The sequence below is a fragment of the Erpetoichthys calabaricus genome, chromosome 1, assembly GCF_900747795.2.
Source record: "Erpetoichthys calabaricus chromosome 1, fErpCal1.3, whole genome shotgun sequence".
Taxonomy (NCBI): Eukaryota; Metazoa; Chordata; class Cladistia; order Polypteriformes; family Polypteridae; genus Erpetoichthys; species Erpetoichthys calabaricus.
The window spans coordinates 9,807,721-9,827,530 of NC_041394.2; the positions used below are offsets into that span (position 1 = coordinate 9,807,721).

At 45.6% G+C, this 19,810-nt stretch overlaps 1 non-coding gene across 1 annotated transcript; it reads left to right on the forward strand.

Moving 5' to 3' along the window:
- Positions 1–3,552: 3,552 nt before the first annotated feature.
- trnak-cuu (transfer RNA lysine (anticodon CUU)) lies at positions 3,553–3,625 on the forward strand. The gene has a single exon. It is a non-coding gene; the product is annotated as a tRNA-Lys (tRNA).
- Positions 3,626–19,810: the final 16,185 nt, after the last annotated feature.

Below are 19,810 nucleotides of genomic sequence, written 5' to 3' on the forward strand. Positions count from 1 at the left end.
AAGTGTCTGTGTGTCTGTCAATTTTTGAGTCCGTCTGGTTGTTATGTCTCTGTCATTTCAACATATGGTGTATCACAAAGATTTTTAGTAATTAAATGCATTGCATTTCCATTCCAACAGATGGCACATCACGGATATTTAAAGTAAAAAATTTTGTTACTACAAATGTGTGTCAGTATGTATGTGGATTTGTGTGTCCATCTGGATGCTACATCTGTTATTCCAACAGGTGGCACATTAATGCTGCTTTAACAAATTTCATACCAAAGAGGATATAACAGAGACATCTGCATGGTGGTCTGCAAATGTTAACACTTAGGTCTAGGTTGATTACTTAGATTTTTTTAGATTTAGATTAGTGGTAGGATTGTCAGTCAGCTGGTCTGTAGAGGGCGAAAGAGAGAAAGGATCAGAGAAAGGCGGCAAACATTTACTCAAGCCCATAAGCTGTCTTCCATGCGTGCATGCATGACAATGCTTAAAAATTGCATTACTTCTCTACGACAAACTTAAATAGGCTTCACTTCAGTACGTTCAGTTTGGTTTGAAACTGTTTGCCCTCCATGCTTTACATAAACTGAACTAGTCTTTAGCCAGAATGACAAGAAATGACTAGAATATTCCATTTACAATAGAACTTGTAGGGGTTATAAAAGGACTTTCCATTAAATGTGGAAATATATATTGTGATAAGGCGCTATATAGGTGCCCGACCCGACACAGACTGACAACGGAGGCACACGTAAAAAGTTTTCAAACTTTTTTTTTCTCTTCAGCTGGGGGCCACATCTTCCCCGTGTCCCTCAGCCCTAACACAATCCCACAAGCACACAAAAGCAAAACAGAAACAGAAATCCACTCTTCCTCCTCCTCCTCCTCCACTCCTCCTAGACAGCTTTGTCCTCCTCCTCCCGACTCTGGCGTCATGAGTGGTGGGTGATAATTGACCTAAATTAGGCTGCACTTCTGGGTGTGGCTGCATCACAGTCCAGATGGGCTCAGGAAGCTGTGCAGCTCCCCTTGGCAGTGGCCACGGAGCACAACAGGGATGAGCTCCCTATTCCACGATTGTGGCCCCGATGCAACCCGGGGGGGCTGCCACCAAGTGTTCGGGAGGAAATAAGTGGCTTCCCATGGCCGTTCCCAATGATATAGTGCCAGACGGGTATAGTGCATGGACCCCGGCCATCTGCCACAATATATATATTGTGACCGCTGCCGCAGGGGATCAAGGCCGCTCTTCAGAAATTCCCTCTTAAACAGTATTTCAATGGGAGACAAACACACTCTTACACCTCCTCTTTATGGGATCAGCTTCAGGCTTGCTGGCTTCCCACGCTCCTATCCCTAAGAGTAAGAATGGGTATCGGTATATTCTTGTGCTGGTTGATTACGTGATGAGGTACCCTGAAGTGACCGCTCTCCCGAAAGCCATCTCCTCCTCCACGTTGAACATTTAAAAGACAGAGCAGCAACTATTCTGAGGTCTCACTCTCCTGTCCTCTCTTCTCCTGTCGCTGCTTCCGAGCCTCTGTACCCTCTTGATGAAGGAGACTTTGTGTTCTTTTGACCAGGAGCCGGGGGCGAGGTGTCACGTTTGACAGCTGTTCCTTGTGTGGCCGGATCGCCTCTGAAGGAGACTTGTGTTAGTATCTGCCAGACCAGCCATAAAGTTTCTACTCCTTGGAACCCCTTCTGTGTTCTTCTGTGCAACTTTGTGACCCAAGCTTGACAATACATGGATACGTTTTAACATAACTAGGAAAATCCTTCTATCAATTGTGATAAGAGAGCCCCAGGCAGACAGACACCGAATGTCCAAAGCACACACGTTTAATGCCTTCTTTGTCTTTAAACACCACACAATGCTCTAATCAGCCCAACTCAGTCCCTTCTTTTCTCCCTCTTCTGCTTCTCTTCTGTCACCTCTACCCCCTCCTCACAAGCTTCGTCTCCTTCCTCCCGACTCCGGCTCGTCTAATGGAGTGAGGTGGCCCTTTTTATCATGATGTGCTCCAGGGGGTCCGTGATCACCTTCTGGTGGTACTTCCTGGTGTGGCAGAAGTGCCACATAAGCACCCGGAGGCACTCCAGGTGTGCCTGGAATCTTCTCTGGCAGCACTTCCGGTTGTGGCGGAAGTGCTGCATTCCAAAAGGGTTGAGCTTCTATGCACTGGTCCAATGACCCCCATACCGACCAGGGCGGCTGCCCTCTCGTGGCCCAGGGGAAGTATTGTCCCCGTCCCGGCCCTTCCAGGCGTCCCTGCTAGGTAGGGTCCCCAGCCGTCCGCCACACAATTTAACATAACCTAACTAACTTATTAATTGCTCTTATACACACGCAAACATAAAACACAAAGCACATTCATCACATGTGATGAAGACCATGGAGCGGCTGCTGCTTCACCACCTACGGCCACAGGTCCTCCACGACCTCGACCCTCTGCAGTTTGGATACCAGGAGAAGGTGGGAGCAGAGGATGCCATCATCTATATGCTACACTGATCCCTCTCCCACTTGGACAGAGGCAGTGGTGCTGTAAGAATTATGTTTCTGGACTTCTCTAGCACCTTCAACACCATCCAACCTCTGCTCCTTAGGGAGAAGCTGACAGAGATGGGAGTAGATTCATACCTAGTGGCATGGATCATGAACTATCTTACAAACAGATCTCAGTATGTGCGTTCTGGGAACTGCAGGTCTGACATTGTGGTCAGCAGCACAGGAGCGCCACGGGGGACTGTACTTTCTCCGGTCCTGTTCAGACTATATACATCAGACTTCCAATATAACTCGGAGTCCAGCCACATGCAAAAGTTCGCTGACGACACTGCTATCGTGGGTACATCAGGAGTGGGCAGAAGGAGGAGTATAGGAACCTAATCAAGGACTTTGTTAAATGGTGTGACTCAAACCACCTACACCTGAACACCAGCAAAACCAAGGAGCTAGTGGTGGATTTTAGGAGGCCCAGGCCCCTCATGGACCCCATGATCATTAGAGGTGACTGTGTGCAGAGGGTGCAGACCTATAAATACCTGGGAGTGCAGCTGGATGATAAACTGGACTGGACTGCCACTACTGATGCTCTGTGCAAGAAAGGACAGAGCCGACTATACTTCCTTAGAAGGCTGGCGTCCTTCAACATCTGCAATAAGATGCTGCAGATGTTCTATCAGACGGTTGTGGCGAGCACCCTCTTCTACGCAGTGGTGTGCTGGGGAAGCACGCCTGGACAAACTGGTGAGGAAGGCAGGCTCTATTGCAGGCACGGAGCTGGACAGTTTGACATCAGTGACAGAGCGACGGGCGCTCAGCAGGCTCCTGTCAATAATGGAGAATCCACTGCATCTGCTGAACAGTATCATCTCCAGACAGAGGAGCAGCTTCAGCGACAGACTGCTGTCACCGTCCTGCTCCACTGACAGACTGAGGAGATCGTTCCTCCCCCACACTATGTGACTCTTCAATTCCACCCGGGGGGGTAAACGTTAACATTATATAAAGTTATTGTCTGTCTGTATACCTGCATTGTTATCGCCATTTGCAGTGCCTGGCTAGCTCAGTCGGTAGAGCATGAGACTCTTAATCTCAGGGTTGTGTGTTCGAGCCCCACGTTGGGCGACCGTCACCTTTTTTGTCTGTAGGAAAATGCTGACTGTGTTCTATCACTCTGTGGTAGAGAGCGTGGTGTTTTTTGCAGCTGTGTGCTGGGGCAGTGGGGTGAAGACAGCTGATGCCAACAGGCTGAACAAGCTGATTAAAAAGGCTGGTTCTGTCCTGGGTGTCAGACTGGAGAACCTGGTGGAGGTGTCTGAGAGGAGAATGCTGAAAAAGCTTCTCGGTATCATGGACAACCCCTCTCACCCCATGCACGCCTCCTTGATGGGTCATCAGAGCACACACAGCAAAAGACTCATTGCCTCCAAATGCAGAACCGAACGCCACAGGAAATCCTTTCTACCTGTGGCAATAAGACTGTATAACTCTTCCTCAATTCTGTAGGTGATCTTTTTCAGAATTTTTGTCATTAGGTCTCATTTGTTTTTTTTATTTACTCATCTGTATGTTACTGAATGTTTGTTTCATCCCATCATCACATGCTGTTATCTCATTTACTCATGGCACAAACACTAAGTCACTTTTCATAACCACTTGCACTAATAATCTGTTGTTTTGTTATATCTGTTATAGTTTTAGTTATAGTTGTTTGTTGCTCTGCACAAATTAGTTATACAGTTATACAGTAATCCCTCCTCCATCGCGGGGGTTGCGTTCCAGAGCCACCCGCGAAATAAGAAAATCCGCGAAGTAGAAACCATATGTTTATATGGTTATTTTTATATTGTCATGCTTGGGTCACAGATTTGCGCAGAAACACAGGAGGTTGTAGAGAGACAGGAACGTTATTCAAACACTGCAAACAAACATTTGTCTCTTTTTCAAAAGTTTAAACTGTGTTCCATGACAAGACAGAGATGACAGTTCCGTCTCACAATTAAAAGAATGCAAACATGTCTTCCTCTTCAAAGGAGTGCGCGTCAGGAGCAGAGAATGTCAGAGAGACAGAGAAAAGCAAACAAAAATCAATAGGGCTGTTTGGCTTTTAAGTATGCGAAGCACCGCGGCATAAAGCTGTTGAAGGCGGCAGCTCACACCCCCTCCGTCAGGAGCAGAGAAAGAGAGAGAGAGAGAGAGAAAAACAAACAACCGAAAATCAATACGTGCCCTTCGTGCTTTTAAGTATGTGAAGCACCATGCAGCATGTCGTTTCAGGAAGCAGCTGCACAAAAGATAGCAATGTGAAGATAATCCTTCAGCATTTTTAGACGAGCGTCCTTATCTTCTAAGTGTGCGAACAGCCCCCCTGCTCACACCCCCTACGTCAGGATCAGAGAAAGTCCGCGCAAGAGAGACAGAAAAGTAAGTTGGGTAGCTTCTCAGCCATCTGCCAATAGCGTCCCTTGTATGAAATCAACTGGGCAAACCAACTGAGGAAGCATGTACCAGAAATTAAAAGACTCATTGTCCACAGAAATCCGCGAACCAGCAAAAAATCTGCGATATATATTTAAATATGCTTACATATAAAATCCACAATGGAGTGAAGCCGCGAAAGGCGAAGCGCGATATAGCGAGGGATTACTGTAATACAAACTATTACTTAGAGTTATTTGTTACTTTGTTTAGAGTTGTTATTCTGTTTGCACTATTACTACTGTTCTTTTTAAACTCTTGACTACCTTATCTTTATTCCTCTTGTTGCACTGAGCATGTATATGACAAAAGAATTTCCCTCGGGATAAATAAAGTTCTTATCTTATCTTATTACTTTTTAATTTAATATTGTTCTTTATCAGTATGCTGCTGCTGGAGTATGTGAATTTCCCCTTGGGATTAATAAAGTATCTATCTATCTATCTATCTATCTATCTATCTATCTATCTATCTATCTATCTATCTATCTATCTATCTATCTATCTATCTATCTATCTATCTATCTATCTATCTATCTATCTATCTATCTATCTATCTATCTATCTATCTATCTATCTATCTATCTATCTAAATTTGCGCATGCTAAAAGGACCAGGAAACATGATTTTCTGTCAGTGTATTGATGTCTAGAGGATGGCCTTGTCTGAATTGTGTGTTAATGATGGCACCAATCCCATAAGAATATTAGCCACAGTGTTACGTAGATCAGCCTGATTGGTGAGTCCATACAAGCAGCCAGATAAGAGAGGAGAACGACGTGTCTTGTGCTGTGTTCGCTTGGCAGCGGTGATGGTACCTAACAAGTGACTGAGTGAGTGAGTCAGTTAGAAAGAAACTGTAACGTTATTGGTTCAAGAGAGGTGATTACCTGCAATCAAATCTATTGGAATAGCTGAGCATTAAAGAGTGACACAATGGATAAGAGGTGCGTCTGCACCATTATCAGTCGTGAATTTGTTATCAGTTAAAAAATAAATTAAGTCTGAAGAGTACACCATACTATCAGAATTTTTCATTATACTGTGTGTGATGGATGACACGCATGTGAAGGCGTCCTGGCAAGGAAGGAGGAGGACTACATAACCAGACAGGAGGCCAGCCCTATGTCACCCCAAGAAATGGGGCAAAGAAAATCTTATCTTGTCCAAAAGACACGGGGCAAGGTTAGATCCAGGAACAATACCCGGCTAGAAGGACTGTATTTTCGGTACATTTCCTCCCCTGGGACATTAGATGGCAGCCTCCCTGGTTTAAAATTCCCACCCGGACTCCTGCAGGGCATGCTGGAACTTGGACTATTACCTTGAAGCAGCCCTGTGGTGCTATGTGGGAGGCTGCCAGGGGGAGCTGAAGGGGTTAACAATCTTTATATGGTGGGACGTCTGATTGACCATCTGGCTGTGCCGTAGCACTGGAAGTACTGAAGATAAAAGAGGTCACTCAACTTCATCCAGGTAAGTCAGAGTCAGGTGGAAGTGGACAAAGCTCACCCGAGAGGTGTAGAGGAGGAGAAAAGGAAGACGAAACGTGAAAAGAATTGTGTTCATTGTGCTGTTGAAAACTCTGTGGGAGGTAGCTATCAAAATAAATAATATATAAATAAATTAATATGTATATAAATAATAAATAATAAACCGCTTTTATTTGAACAGGACTTGAGTTTGTGAGTTTGTGCCTGAGGTTGGGGCTCTCTGGTGCCCCCTGGTGGCTTTTTTGGCCATACTACCACTCTTCCTTCACCTCAACTGCTCTCCCAAAATTATGGCCAAAGATGACTTTTGGGGTCAGTATTGGCCAAGTCCCAGAAACCTAATTTTCACAACAAGGACACCAAGCTGGATTTCTCTCTAGCAGCACCCAGTGTTTTGTACCCCCAAAAGTCTTCAGTTCCTTTGAAACCTCATCGACTGGGGGAAACAAACTCAAGGCTTTCAATCTTGATGCTCTCACAATCACCTGGACAACTACCTGACAAACAGGCAGCAGTTTGTGAGAATGAAGGACTTTCTGTCATCCTGGGACACCTCAGGGAACTGTCCAGTCTCCTTACCTGTTCACCCCTCTACACAATACAATATCAGCACATGCCATCTACGGAAATTTACAGATGACTTGTCCATCATATGCTGCATTAATAGTGGAGATGATACAGAGCACAGGAAAGTTGTGGAGGACTTTGTCTGGTGGTGCAGGGACGACAACTTGCAACTTAGCATCAGCAAGACAAATGTGCTGATGGTGGACTTGTGACATGCCACCAAGAATCATCTGAGACCAGTCAACATCCATGAAGAGGACGTGGAGGTGATGCAGAGCTGCACATGAACAACAAACTCAGACTGGTCTGACAACACAGTGTTGCTGGACAAGAAGGACCTGTGCAGACGGAGTGGTGGCTATGAGGCTAGGGATCTGCACTGGCAATCAGAAGGTTGCTGGTTCAAATCTCATAAATGCCAACAGGGACTCTGCTCTGTTGGGCCCTTAAACAAGGCCCTTAACCTACAACTGCTGAGCACTTTAAGTAGTGAGAAAAGTGCTATATAAATGCAAAGAATTATTATCTATCTATTAGATAGTGCCTTTCACATCTATCTATCTATCTATTATATAGTGCCTTTCACATCGATCTATCTATCTATCTATCTATCTATCTATCTATCTATCTATCTATTATATAGTGCCTTTCTTATCTATCTATCTATCTATCTATCTATCTATCTATCTATCTATCTATCTATCTATCTATCTATCTATCTATCTATCTATCTATCTATCTATTATATAGTGCCTTTCACATCTATCTATCTATCTATCTATCTATCTATCTATCTATCTATCTATCTATCTATCTATCTATCTATCTATCTATCTATTATATAGTGCCTTTCACATCTATCTATCTATCTATCTATCTATCTATCTATCTATCTATCTATCTATCTATCTATCTATCTATCTATCTATCTATCTATCTATCTATCTATCTATTATATAGTGCCTTTCACATCTATCTATCTATCTATCTATCTATCTATCTATCTATCTATCTATCTATCTATCTATCTATCTATCTATCTATCTATTATATAGTGCCTTTCACATCTATCTATCTATCTATCTATCTATCTATCTATCTATCTATCTATCTATCTATCTATCTATCTATCTATCTATCTATCTATCTATCTATCTATTATATAGTGCCTTTCACATCTATCTATCTATCTATCTATCTATCTATCTATCTATCTATCTATCTATCTATCTATCTATCTATCTATCTATCTATCTATCTATCTATCTATCTATCTATCTATCTATCTATCTATTATATAGTGCCTTTCACATTTATCTATCTATCTGGCTCTGAGCCTAGGGATCTGCACTGGCAATCGGAAAGGTTGCCGGATCGAATCCCGTAAATGCCAATAGGGACTCTGCTCTGTTGGGCCCTTGAGCAAGGCCCTTAACCTGCAATTGCTGAGTGCTTTGAGTAGTGAGAAAAGTGCTATATAAATGCAAAGAGTTATTATTATTATTCCTTGGGAATTCAGGTCTATTGATTAGTGCAGCAAGATGCTGCAAATGTTTTACTGGTCCATAATAGGCAGTGAGGTGTTCTATACTGCAGTCTCTTGGAAAAGCAACCTGAGCTCAAATGAAGCACAGTTCCTGAACAAACTTATCAGGAAAGTCTGCTCCATCACAGGGTTGAACCCTGGACACACTGGAAACTGGATAAGAGGATGGTGGCAAAATTGGATGCCATCGTGAACAATTCCTTCTATTTCCACCAGGAGGCGCTCTCTTGCAACACTGTTAAGCACAGGCTAATTCCACCACTGTGCTAAAATGTTCCTGGGTGGGTCTTTTCTGCCCACTGCTTTTGGGCAATTCAATGCTTCCACCCAATGTTCTCGTTAAGTTTATCTATTGATTGATGGATTGGCTATATTATCTGTCCTGTGTGTCTGTATCCTTGTTTTTTTATGTTTCTGCTGCTGTAGGCGTCTGAATTTCCCCATGGGATTAGTAAAGTTTATCTGGTGTAATCTAACGATCGCAGAAGCACAGTGGCCTTAACATTAGAATCCCTGAAGCCATGAGTGGTGGCTCTGAGGCTAGGGATCTGCGCTGGTATCCCGAAAGTTGCCGGTTCGAATCCCATAAATGCCAAAAGGGACTCTGCTATGTTGGGCCCTTGAGCAAGGCCCTTAACCTGCAATTGCTGAGTGCTTTGAGTAGTGAGAAAAGCGCTATATAAATACAAAGAATTATTATTACAAAAAAACTCGTAATCCCAGGCCACCTTAAATCCCTTCGCACCTCTGCCATCAGCGTCTTTTGTGTTGTAAATGTGTCGATCAGCACAAGCAGCAGGCAGCCTGCTATCCCATCACTGCCTTGACGAAACTCAACTCTGAGGGGAAAACACTTTTCCCAGCTCAAGCCAAGGCTCCTTATCTGCGTGTGAGGTGCCTGGAGATGAATCGGGTAAACAATACGTTAACAACAATCGTTATTTGGAATACATGCATTTCATGTTTGTTCCGTGCCTACAAAGATCTGGGTAAGTGTAGGATGAAAGTAAATGCGAGAAATACAAGAAATGCTGAACACATACCTAAAGCAGAAACCTTTTCCATATTATACTAATAATGATGAGAAGTATATAATGTGTGAAGACGTTAGTCCAAATATCAAATCAACACATGCACTTTTATTCAAGAATATAACCAAAAAAAAAAATCATTCATTTTACATGTTCTGTCAATGAGTTACAAGCCCAAGCTCAAATGTCAATCGACAGAATGTTGGTACATTTTCTTGGATGGTGCAGAGGTAAGAACTGCTGCCTTATAACCAAAAGGTCCAGGGTTCGAGTCCTGGTGCTCCGTGTTTTCAGTAGTGAGCTGCTATTACTGTTACTACTATAATATAATATAAACATACATTTGATTTGAGTCTGTAACACCTGGTGTAAATTTTGGCTTCTTGTAAAAGTTAGTGCTTGTTTTTTTATTATTAAGTTTTATTCTCTCAGTGATGTTCACGTGGTACGACGAACTTGCCTCTCCCTCTCTGAGTTGGTGGCATTTATCTCCATTCTTTTCACAGGAGCACCCAGCAATCTCTGTTCTACACCTCCCAACTTCGGCTCACTTTCTGGGTGCATAGCAGTCCTTAATATAGTCCTTAACCCGGAAGTGTTTCTGGTCTTCCTTCTATGTGACTTCCCACACTTCCAGGTCAGATGGAGAATTCAAGTTCTTTAATCAGCCCAGAAGTACTTCGGGACTCCTGTCCGGGAGATCCATTAGTACTTCCAGGCTATTGGGAAAGGATGAGTCCCCAAGTCCTTTGACAGCTCCCCTTGGCGGCACCCACAGCACCCAACAGGGCTGAGAAACCAAACTCCAAGTCCCAGGATGCCCTGCAGGAGCTGCCATCTGACATCTTGGGGGAGGCAGTGTCCAAAAGTAGCTGTGTTCCCCCATCCTTTCATTCTTGGAGCATCCTGGCCGGGGCCGTCCATTACATTGCCCCTCCCTCGGCTGAGCAGTAGAGGGCGAAGCGTTCAGTGCATGTTCGCCTAAGGGAGGCCCTGCATGGGAAGAAAGAGTATAAAGCCCAGGAACATTGCCCGGCACACATTTGAAGCTGATGGACGGATGAGAGATAACATCATCCGGTCCTGAAAATGCTTTCCACTGCACCGACGAGATCGACAGAATCTACACATCGGGCCCCCACTCCTGGACTGGGTTTTGTCAATGGCTTCCTTCATCTGTTATGCAGCATAAGCTGACATTAAACAAAACTAGGTTATGTCTCCTGTGTGATTTCTTACCGGGGTATCCTCTTTTATGTTATATCTATATAGATTCGGGTAATGTAACACAGCGCAATGACGAAATACAATACAATACAGTTTATTTTTGTATAGCCCAAAATCACACAGGAAGTGCCGCAATGGGCTTTAACAGGCCCTGCCTCTTGACAGCCCCCCAGCCTTGACTCTCTAAGAAGACAAGGAAAAACTCCCAAAAAAACCTAGCAGGGAACAAATGGAAGAAACCTTGGGAAAGGCAGTTCAAAGAGAGACCCCTTTACAGGTAGGTTGGGTGTGCAGTGGGTGTCAAAAGAAGGGGGTCAATACAATACAATACAATGCAGTACACAGAAGAGAACAAATCCTCAATACATCCATCCATCCATCCATTGTCTCCCGCTTATCCGAGGTCGGGTCGCGGGGGCAGCAGCTTGAGCAGAGATGCCCAGACTTCCCTCTCCCCGGCCACTTCTTCTAGCTCTTCCGGGAGAATCTCAAGGCGTTCCCAGGCCAGTCGAGAGACATAGTCCCTCCAGCGTGTCCTGGGTCTTCCCCGGGGCCTCCTCCCGGTTGGACGTGCCCGGAACACCTCACCAGGGAGGCGTCCAGGAGGTATCCTGATCAGATGCCCGAGCCACCTCATCTGACTCCTCTCGATGCGGAGGAGCAGCGGCTCTACTCTGAGCCCCTCCCAGATGACTGAGCTTCTCACCCTATCTTTAAGGGAAAGCCCAGACACCCTGCGGAGGAAACTCATTTCAGCCGCTTGTATTCGCGATCTCGTTCTTTCGGTCACTACCCATAGCTCATGACCATAGGTGAGGGTAGGAACATAGATCGACTGGTAAATTGAGAGCTTCGCCTTGCGGCTCAGCTCCTTTTTCACCACGACAGACCGATGCAATGCCCACATTACTGCGGATGCCGCACCGATCCGCCTGTCGATCTCACGCTCCATTCTTCCCTCACTCGTGAACAAGACCCCGAGATACTTGAACTCCTCCACTTGGGGCAGGATCTCGCTACCAACCCTGAGAGGGCACTCCACCCTTTTCCGGCTGAGGACCATGGTCTCGGATTTGGAGGTGCTGATTCTCATCCCAGCCGCTTCACACTCGGCTGCGAACCGATCCAGAGAGAGCTGAAGATCACGGCCTGATGAAGCAAACAGGACAACATCATCTGCAAAAAAGCAGTGACCCAATCCTGAGCCCACCAAACTGGACCCCCTCAACACCCTGGCTGCGCCTAGAAATTCTGTCCATAAAAGATATGAACAGAATCGGTGACAAAGGGCAGCCCTGGCGGAGTCCAACTCTCACTGGAAACGGGTTCGACTTACTGCCGGCAATGCGGACCAAGCTCTGGCACCGATCGTACAGGGACTGAACAGCCCTTATCAGGGGGGCCGGTACCCCATACTCTCGGAGTACCCCCCACAGGATTCCCCGAGGGACACAGTCGAATGCCTTTTCTAAGTCCACAAAACACATGTAGACTGGTTGGGCAAACTCCCATGCACCCTCCAGGACCCTGCTAAGGGTATAGAGCTGGTCCACTGTTCCGCGACCAGGACGAAAACCACACTGTTCCTCCTGAATCCGAGGCTCGACTATCCGACGGACCCTCCTCTCCAGGACCCCTGAATAGACTTTTCCAGGGAGGCTGAGGAGTGTGATCCCTCTGTAGTTGGAACACACCCTCCGATCCCCCTTCTTAAAGAGGGGGACCACCACCCCGGTCTGCCAATCCAGAGGCACTGTCCCTGATGTCCATGCGATGTTGCAGAGGCGTGTCAGCCAAGACAGTCCTACAACATCCAGAGCCTTGAGGAACTCCGGGCGTATCTCACCCACCCCCGGGGCCCTGCCACCAAGGAGTTTTTTGACCACCTCGGTGACCTCAGTCCCAGAGATGGGGGAGCCCACCTCTGAGTCCCCAGGCTCTGCTTCCTCATTGGAAGGCATGTTAATGGGATTGAGGAGGTCTTCGAAGTATTCCCCCCACCGACCCACAACATCCCGAGTCGAGGTCAGCAGCGCACCATCCCCACCATATACAGTGTTGACACTGCACTGCTTCCCCTTCCTGAGACGCCGGATGGTGGACCAGAATCTCCTCGAAGCTGTCCGAAAGTCATTCTCCATGGCCTCCCCAAACTCCTCCCACGCCCGAGTTTTTGCCTCAGCAACCACCAAAGCCGCATTCCGCTTGGCCTGCCGGTACCTATCAGCTGCCTCCGGGGTCCCACAGGACAAAAGGGTCCTGTAGGACTCCTTCTTCAGCTTGACGGAATCCTTCACCTCCGGTGTCCACCAGCGGGTTCGGGGATTGCCGCCACGACAGGCACCGACCACCTTACGGCCACAGCTCCGGTCAGCTGACTCAACAATAGAGGCACGGAACATGGCCCATTCGGACTCAATGTCCCCCACCTCCCTTGGGATGTGGTCGAAGTTCTGCCGGAGGTGGGAGTTGAAGCTACTTCTGACAGGGGGCTCTGCCAGACGTTCCCAGCAGACCCTCACAACACGTTTGGGCCTACCACGCCTGACCGGCATCCTCCCCCACCATCGAAGCCAACTCACCACCAGGTGGTGATCAGTTGACAGCTCCGCCCCTCTCTTCACCCGAGTGTCCAAGACATGTGGCCGCAAGTCCGACGACACGACCACAAAGTCGATCATCGAACTGAGGCCTAGGGGTGTCCTGGTGCCAAGTGCACATATGAACACCCTTATGCTTGAACATGGTGTTCGTTATGGACAATCCGTGACGAGTACAGAAGTCCAATAACAAAACACCGCTCGGGTTCAGATCAGGGGGGGCCATTCCTCCCAATCACGCCCTTCCAGGTCTCACTGTCATTGCCCACGTGAGCATTGAAGTCTCCTAGCAGAACAAGGGAGTCCCCAGAAGGTATGCCCTCTAGCACCCCCTCCAGGGACTCCAAAAAGGGTGGGTACTCCGAACTGCTGTTCGGTGCATACGCACAAACAACAGTTAGGACCCGTCCCCCCACCCGAAGGCGAAGGGAGGCTACCCTCTTGTCCACCGGGGTAAACCCCAATGTACAGGCTCCAAGTTGGGGGGCAATAAGTATACCCACACCTGCTCGGCGCCTCTCACCGGGGGCAACTCCAGAGTGGTAGAGAGTCCAGCCCCTCTCAAGGAGATTGGTTCCAGAGTCCAAGCTGTGCGTCAAGGTGAGCCCGACTATATCTAGCCGGAACCTCTCAACTTCGCGCACTAGCTCAGGCTCCTTCCCCTTCAGAGAGGTGACATTCCACGTCCCAAGAGCCAGTTTCTGTAGCCGAGGATCGGACTGCCAAGGTCCCCGCCTTCGGCCACCACCCAACTCACACTGCACCCGACCTCCTTGGCCCCTCCCATAGGTGGTGAGCCCATGGGAAGGGGGACCCACGTTGCCTCTTCGGGCTGTGCCCGGCCGAGGCCCCATGGGTGCAGGCCCGGCCACCAGGTGCTCGCCATCGAGCCCCACCTCCAGGCCTGGCTCCAGAGTGGGGCCCCCCGGTGACCCGCGTCCGGGCAAGGGAAAACGCCGTCCAAAATTGTTTTTCTTCATAGGAGGTTTGTTTAACCGCTCTTTGTCTCATCCCTCACCTAGGACCAGTTTGCCTTGGGTGGCCCTACCAGGGGCATAAAGCCCCGGACAACAGAGCTCCTAGGATCATTGGGACACGCAAACCCCTCCACCACGATAAGGTGACGGTTAAAGGAGGGGATCCTCAATACAATATAAAAATAAAAATATTACAAGTATGGGGCAGAATTTAACAGTAGATGATATCACATAATAGGATTTGGATTTGTGTAGAGTCCTGGAGACCTCATCCATCAAGCTGCCTCCCCCATTTGGCCATTTCACGGCTGAAACAGCGCTGGGCCAGCCAATCCGATGAAAGGACCCTTCTTTCCCACGATTCCTGCGATCCTCCATCTGGGATGACTTTACCTTAGGCAGGTAAAACAACTTGGGAGGTGGGCCGTGGCACCAAGTGCCACATTTGAGTACCGAGAAGAAAAACAGAATTGGTAAGGGTTAGTATACAATTATAACTGTCATGTTACTTATGTTTGTGTGCTAATGACTAACAACAGAGATGCAGTCTGTACAGTTAATCAGCAGCTCTAGTCAGGGTGTGCTAAACTGAAGTAGTGAGTCTTCAGCCAGGATTTAAAAGCTGAGACCGAAGGGGCATCTCTTATAGTAGCAGGCAGACCACTCCACAGTTTAGGGGCCCTGTAACTAAAAGCTCGACCTCCCATTGTTATTTTATTAATCCTTGGAATCATAAGCAGACCGGCATCTTGAGATCTTAATGTGCGCTCAGGTTTGTAAGTCATGATAAGTTCAGACAAGTAAGCCAGATCTTGGCCATTTAATGCTTTATATTCTAAAAGGAGGATTTTGAAATCTGCCCTAAACTTAACCGGGAGCCAGTGTAAGGATTTAAGAACTGGAGTTATGTGTTCGTATTTTCTTGTTCTTGTAATAATTCTTGCAGCCGCATTTTGGATTAACTGGAGGAAGTGTAAAGAACAGTTTGAACATCCAGTGAACACCGCATTGCAGTAGTCAATCTTACTAGAGATAAATGCATGAATTAACTCTTTTAGGGCGGATGTCGACTTTTGTCGACTGGAGGGGTTGAAGGCGAATGTCGACAAAAGTCGACATCCAGGGATAAAGGGCGACAATCAGCTGTTAATGGCGACAAATCTCACTGTCATGTCACAGGCATTCCCTCTGTGCTTGGAGGAATGCTAGACTTGTTGACTCGGCAAATAAACCTTGCGCGTGCGTGAGTTGCGAAATGTAAACAAAGGCAAGATGGCACCGACATGTGAAAAGGCAGCGAAGCAAGTGCAGAAAAGAAAACACTTGGCAGACGTTGTTTTGCGCATTACCGCGGAGTCGGACTCTTGATTTTTCAGAATCGGACTTTATTGGCAGTGATCAGGAGATCGAGCAAGAGAGTTAGAAGCAGGCATCAGCTGATCAGACACCAGCCGATGCCGCGCGAGCGGATCTGCTGCCAGTTGAGTGCCTTCGCGCAGCCGATGCATCTACGGCAAGGTTCGCATGGGATAAATACACAGACATTGATCCGTTGAGAGCCGATCTGGCTACCGGAGTTTACAAGACGGCATGGCTTGCTGTTGGACATGACAGATCACCAGCTGCTGTACTTCAGGCTGCTCTCTCCTGATGCTGCTTTTCAGCTACTGTCAGACGAGACAAACAGGTAGGCAGAGATTTTTTTTGAATCACGGGCTGCGTTTGCATCGCATTCTCATTTTTTAAAGTGGAAACCCACAACGAAAGACGAGATGAAGCGCGCTGTGGCATTACAAATAGAGATGGGACAGAACTGGTGATATAACTTCAGGGAGCATTGGTCCAAACGTGTTTTGTCCCCTGGTGGCTTAGGTACGTGCTGCTGCAAAGTTTTATTCACTTCTGTAATAAACAGAAGCAAATCCCATGGGGTGAGCCAGGCTATAATGCCATACATAAAGTTCATAAAGTTTCAGAAGATGAAAAGAGGTGACAATACGGTTTTCATGCAGGCAGAATACTTGGTGGCAGTGGCATGGCACGATGGCAAATGGGTGACTTGTCTCTCTACAGTACACACTAACAATATATGTGAGAAAGTGCAGCAACAGACAATTGAAAAATAGGCACCAAAGCAACACGCATTGTAAGGAGTGCAATGTGGCAATGACTGAAATTGGCTGCTTTGAGCGAGATCAGACTTTGCTGTGTAAAATGTATGTGATATGTATGTGAAATCATAGAGTATGCAGGCTCATACAACATGCAAGACATTTGTCAAAAGGAAATATTTTTTGTTGATTTGATATGTTAAACAATTGCTTTGTGTTCTTTTTTAAAAAATGTTAGTTTTTGGAAAAATATTCAGCCCTGGGAGAAAAGAAACAAAAAAAAAAATTAGCCCTAAAAGAGTTAATTTCTCAGAATCCTGTTTATTTAAAATCGCCTTAATTTCCTAACATTTTTAAGATGGAAGAAACATGTTTTGGACAACTTTGTTATATGCGCTTTAAATGACATGCTAGAGTCAAAGATAACTCCTAGATTGTGGGCTGATTCAGTAAAATTGACTGGGATTCCAACTGAGTTAAATGATGACAAAATATTGTTGTGATCAGCATCATTCCCTCCAACGATTAACATCTCTGTTTTATCTGTATTTAAAGACAAGTAGTTCTCATTCATCCATTCCTTTAATTCGCTAACACAACTAATTAAAGACAACATTGGAGAAACTTCATTTGATTTAAATGAAAGGTATAACTGGGTGTCATCTGCATACGAGTGAAAATTAACATTATGTTTCCTAATGATAGATCCCAGTGGAAGCATGTACAGTGAAAACAGTAAAGGTCCCAGTACTGAGCCCTGCGGGACACCATATTGAACTTCTGTGTGTAATGATGGAGTCCTGTCAGCACATTTCTGTACATATTGGAATCGATTTGATAAGTAAGAACTAAACCAAGCGAGCACGGTGCCTGTAAGCCCAACATCATTTTCTAGCCTGTGCAGTAAAATAGAATGGTCGATGGTGTCAAACACTGCACTTAAGTCCAACAACGCAATTACAGTGGAGTTTCCTTCATCAGAGGATATCAGAATGTCGTTTACAACCCGCGTTAGTGCCGTGTCTGTACTATGACCAGTGCGAAAACCAGACTGGAATTTCTCAAATAAATTGTAATGCATAAGGTGTGTCTGAAGCTGACTGGCGACTTCTTTTTCTAGTGTTTTAGAGAGAAACGGTAAATTTGAAATAGGCCTATAATTATTAAGTATATGTGGGTCAAGGTCTGACTTTTTAAGTAATGGTTTAATGACTGACACTTTTAGTGTATCAGGTACAGTGCCATGCAATAATGAACTACTGATAATGTTTAGGATAGGCGCTGCAAGAACATCCATTGCACTTTTTACTAGTTTTGTTGGCACTGGATCTAGGGAACAAGTAGTGGGCTTCATTTTAGAAATTAAACTTAAGACTTCCTGCTCAGTTACAGGATTAAAATTACTAAAGTGCTGAGTGCAATGTGAGGCAGGGTCTGCTAAGCTAGTATTTGGTTTGTAGTGTGATGCAGAGATCTGGGATCTTATATTTTTAATTTTCTCATTGAAGAAGTTAATAAAGTCTGTACTGCTAATGTCTGTTGGTACTTTGCACTGTTGATCTGAATTTCCATTTGTTAATTTAGCCACTGTTCTAAACAGTGCCCGAGGATTTTTATTATTGCTATCTATTAATGTAGAATAATATTCTGACTGAGCTTTAAAGAAAGAACTCATTCCCAGGGAGTTAGAGCTCCCTGCTGGAGTCAATCATACCTGGGTGTCCTGCCATCTTTAAGTCAGTCAGAACCAGACTCCCATCTGAAAAGATGTGACTTTAGCTCTCCTCTTTATTTTTTGAAATCTCGGTTACAGCATATGAGGTTCGCCCATGGGTGCTCCAACCCTTCTTAATGCGTCCTTCTGTTCTAACAACATACATGAATAATCACTTCTATCCATAATCATAGAATACCAGTATATGATTTTCCTCTCAGATTTTCTTCTCAGGGTCTAATAAGGTAGCATCCCTGGTGTTCCTCCAGTTACCTTCCCAATCTAGTGCCAGCCCCTCCTTGCAATGTGTTTTGAGTACTTATTTAATGACAGAGTTGTCGGTCTGTTTACAATCCAAAAGGCAGCACTCAAAACAAAAATGAACCAACTGGAAGAGACTGGCTCATCTGAAGTAAGTGTTACCACTCTGGGACACCAGGGGGCGCCATCGCTAACTCTTTTATATTTCTCTTATCACCCACAGCTTCCCAGAAGACACTCATTGAGGGCAACTGACCACCTGCCTTTGAGGGTTGGGAGCTATAAAAGCAAGGAGCTCCCAAGAAGTAGCGTCTCATTCAGGAGATAAGTGCCCCAGAGCTCTGACCCTGGGCAAAGACCGCTCTCCAGAGCCTATCACGGTGAAGCCAACATCTATAGTGCTATCACACGCCTATCTTTTTTCAGTTTTCTTTTAATTTCAAGTAAGCGGGGTGGTCCAATTGGCACCCAAACATTACTTGTCAGCCTCCTGTCCTTCCCTCGACCAACAGCAGTAAGTATTTAGAAGAACATCTCTACTTCTATGCTCTCAGTGGCTGATTAAGCTTTGTCAGCTTTCTTTTTCTTTTCCCTATGATTAATACATGAAGGAAGCCAACCATTCTCAGTCCGTGTCTGGGCTTGCCAACAATAAAACAATGACTTGTGTGACAGAAATCTCAAGAGGGCTTCTCTGAAAAAATAAAAAAAGAAACAGGGCCGGTGGCTTCATGAAGAAGAAGTGCGAGCAGCCGTCTACATGGATCTGTGAGTTTATTCTGGTTGTGTTTTATTCTGACTTTACACATTTTCACATCCTACAGGAGACAGCTGCCTATGTGACCGAAGAGTCATTCTAATGAGCCAGCATTCTTATAAAAATGACACTGGAACATTGAGTTGACAGATTCACAAAAGAGGACTCCTCGCTCTGATATTTGTAATCTCGTAATTAGGACAACTGGTGCTGAACCTCCTTCCATGCATAAGCACAACCAAATGATTAGACAGCTTTCTTTACCGTCACCCTTAACTGTTTTTTTGCCGTCTGTTTAGGTGCATATCTGAGAAATCACAATCATCAGAGGATCAGGTGTAAGTTGGAGTTTTTAAAAATAAAAACAGAAAAAACAGCAATACTACATATATATAGGTAGACAGATAGTATTTTATATTTATTGTGGAATAAAGGACAAAATGCTCACAAAGATTTGGGGTGTTTAGCCCCATATACTGCAAACAAAGGGTCAAATAATTGTAACAAATCATCAGACAACAAAGGGATGGGTGAATGGACATTTTAAAG